The following is a 3712-nucleotide window of genomic DNA, read 5'->3' as shown; positions in this document are numbered from 1 at the left end:
ACACTGGACACGAAGGACACAAGGAACAGGACCCGGTTTAGAAGGATGAAAAGCCAACTGATCCGGAGAGGCGGCATTGAATTTTTTTTTCCCCAAACTTTCTACTATCCTCAAGGATCGTTATATTCAAAAATTAAATATATAACCCGGCTATGGTATAAAATTGCATAAATACAACAAATAGTTGTTTTTTTATTTAAATGAAAATTCATTAAGTTTTTAAAGGGCCTACGGAATTCAATTTGGACAGCTTTAGCTCGTGCTTAACATCAAGATGATCCTTAAGAGCTTGACTAAGCATTAAAATATAAATATATAATTAAAAATATATACCACTTCATTCAATTTAGTGAATGAAAATATAATTTAAAGTATTCTTAATCTGAATTTACCCAAGTCAAGTCTTAATTTCCAAGACCATATGGAAGTTCTTGGTCTTGAAAACATTTTTCAACATAAATTTCTTAACCAAAATGTACTAAAAAGAGACGGAAGAAAGTGAAAGGACAGCGAATTTAATGGCGTATTTGGAGTGCACTGAATCGGTTAGCTTGATTACTCGTTGGCCTCGTCGTTGTACATTGTTGTTGCTCCAAGGGTGAAAGGTTAAAGTTGCCACCAAGCCAGGAGACACACACACACAAACACACAATACAATTACATACAGAAATGTACTCATATATGAGCTGCAATAAAAAGCAACAAGTTGAAAGACCACGCAAGCAAAAAGCAACAGCCATCAAGGTCCCATTCCAATCTCCAGGCCCGTTCCCATTTCGAATCGGAGACCTCCTTGGCCGCCGTCGAAGCAAAAACCCAAAACCCATCAGCAATTCGAGCACATAAAAATGGTTATAGCCCAAGAATTGAGGGCTCCCCTTCAACGACAAGTGAGGTTTGGTGAATACTCTTCCACAAAAGTAGAACCATTTTTTAGTGTTACTAAAATTAGGGATTTTTTTTTATTTATTTCTTTAAGAATTTGTTTAATAATATAATATTTCCATTGGAAACCATCATTGTTGAAAGATTATTGAAAAATTTACCTATAATTGGGCGCCATTTATTGCTTGGAAGTGCTTCAAATAATTACAATTTAATATTTCGTTTTTAATTTGTGTGATACCTACAAATAAAATATATAAATACAAATATTTATAGTTTAAACCGGTGTTGTTGAAAGATTGTTGAAAAATTAAGAACATTGACTCATAATTGGGCGCCATTTATTGCTTGTAAGTCCTTCAAGATACTACAATTTAATATTTCGTTTTTAATTTGTGTGATACCAACAAATAAAATATAAAAATACAAATATTTATAGCTTAAACCATTGTTGTTGAAAGATTGTTGAAAAATGTTAGGCACATGACAGACTTTTGGAAGCCATTTATTATCACCAAGTCCTTTGATGTCTTAATACTAATTAAGGGAAACTCATATTTGTATTTTTAATATACAAATTTTGAACTAAACAAGAAAATCTAGAGTCTCCCTAAAAAAGAGTGCTGGAATGGAAAACAATAACAAGCAGCAAACAGCAATGCAAACGAAATACAATGGGCACAACTGTTGCTGTTGTTGTTCCACTTCTTTCTTCCCTTTGCCTTCTGCACCTTCATCTTATTTTGCTCCTTCTCACTCCTACCCTCCTCTCAACATAATCCTCCCCCTTTTCTCCTCAACCACTTCCTCATTTTCTGGCATTGCAAACAAATGACAGGCGCGATTCTCAAATGAAAGCAACACCATAACAAGAGAGAGAAAGCAAAGGAGAGAGACAGAGTGAGTTGTCAGTGGGGTAAATGGGGCCCGTGAAAGGGACAGCGAATGCATGAAAGTGACATTCGTCTTCAGACAAGGAAAGCAGCTTCAGAAAGAGACGGCAAAGGGAAGAATCAGCAGCAGAATTCGGCAAAACAAAGGGCATACTCATATGTATGTACTACATGCGTGCGTGAGAGGATGCCAGCGAGAGTGAGACGCAAATACAGGGTGATCATAGCCAAAAAATATTTTTAATATATACATATATTTTTAAAGATCATGTTGCCTTTTGTATTTTTTTAAAAACAAACATTTCCTCTTTGGAATCAATGCCACCTCATTATATTTTCCAGTATTATCGGAATCCACCCGGTAGTCAGACAAACAGGTTGTCAGCATAAAATTAACAAAAGGCAAGTATTTTCTTTTTCCACATTTTTTTCGATTTTTACCAAAACTTTATTTTTGATCAAGACTTTCATTCCAGAGTTCGTGAAGAAAACAAAATCTTATATATACGAAAAATGGAGCTTTCTGAGGAAACCAAGGAGCGTGTGAGAGCTGTGATTAACGTGGCGGAGACCACAGTCCGCTGGGGATTCATTCCTCTCATCTTAATCTTGGGCTTTAGAAGGGGAGCTGATCCCGAAATGCCCCCCCTGACCATTTTAAGTCTATTTTGGCAATAGAAACTACATACTACATTGCCGACCGAAAACTAATGTGAAATTAAGGATGTACGATACCCATTTTGGCTATATTTGGATTTCTAGATGCAACTCTTGTAACTACAGTTACAGAAAATAAAATTGTGTGATACAAACAACTAAAGTTGGTTTTGTTACTTTACTGATTTTTCAAAAAGAAGCCAATTCTTTTCCAACAGTAACCGATGCTAAGTAACTTCAACAACTATCCTGCAAACTTTCCAATTGAGAAATATAATGCAACACCAGAATTATAATGCTAAAACTGTACCCTGCGGACTTTGGAATTTGTTTCGTTTTCAAGTTCAAATCCAAACTGATCACAATTATGGATATGATATATTTTTTAATGAAAAATATATATAAAATGTATATATAGTTGTTTAAGCTACTGAAGTCTCTTGACCAATTCCTCAAAGGACACCCTGTATTTATGTATATTGATATGCTGCGCTTTGTGGCCATTGATGTTGATATGCTCGACGTGACTTATATTATATGTACGCACCGTCACACAAATAAATGTTTGGCCCATAAGCCACCCACAAAGGGGCAGGAAAAAGAGAGAGAGAGAGGAATAGGCGTGACGAAAGAGAGAGGCATACAATTACGCCTTGTTCTTGTCAGTTTCTGTTTCTGTTTTTATGTCGACTCGTGGTACTCTACGCTCTTATTATTGTTATTGTTACGACGCCCAATTCTTAGGAAATTTCGGCTTACTGCTTATTATTTTGCAAATACTTTGGGACCACGAAAAAAAAAGGGAAGAAAAACAAGAATTTGAAAACACTATAAGCTTCTTGGATATGTTGGGTAATTTTTATATTCTTCAGTTTGTCGTGTTCTCGTTTTTGTATTCCTGTTTTTTTTTTTTTTTGCGGTATTTTTTGGCTGACACACAATGGCTGCCAGCTGTGAGGCTTAAAATTTGAGAGTTGACGAGTGACAAGTGTCTTAGTGGGGGAGAGAAAAAGTGAAAAACGGGGCTTAAATCAACAAGTGTGTGGATGGGACAGATAAATCCAAAAACCCACTGAATATTTCAGCAGTTTTTTTTTATCAAAGTTTCCGGAATTTCGGGTGGGTATTTTAATCTGGAGTTTAGATATAATAATTAATAAAAAATATTTTCAAGTGAAAGTTTTCAAGTTTAAAACATTTATAAATGTATATTTTAGAAATATAAAGTTTGAAACATTAAAAAAATAAATTATATATAATAAGCTAACTTTATTTTA

General features: G+C 34.8%; 1 long non-coding RNA gene across 2 annotated transcripts; it reads left to right on the top strand.

The window, feature by feature from the left end:
* Positions 1–2066: 2066 nt before the first annotated feature.
* LOC138929129 (uncharacterized) lies at positions 2067–2598 on the top strand. Of its 2 annotated transcripts, none has more exons than XR_011445569.1 (2): positions 2067–2180; positions 2255–2598. It is a non-coding gene; the product is annotated as an uncharacterized lncRNA (long non-coding RNA). The 2 variants fall into 2 exon arrangements; XR_011445568.1 differs by having other exon boundaries at positions 2081–2180; positions 2242–2598.
* Positions 2599–3712: the final 1114 nt, after the last annotated feature.

This window comes from Drosophila kikkawai, chromosome X (assembly GCF_030179895.1).
Source record: "Drosophila kikkawai strain 14028-0561.14 chromosome X, DkikHiC1v2, whole genome shotgun sequence".
Lineage (NCBI taxonomy): Eukaryota > Metazoa > Arthropoda > Insecta > Diptera > Drosophilidae > Drosophila > Drosophila kikkawai.
The sequence above is the reverse complement of the archived record's forward strand: the minus strand, read 5'-3'. Positions and strand labels throughout refer to the sequence as shown.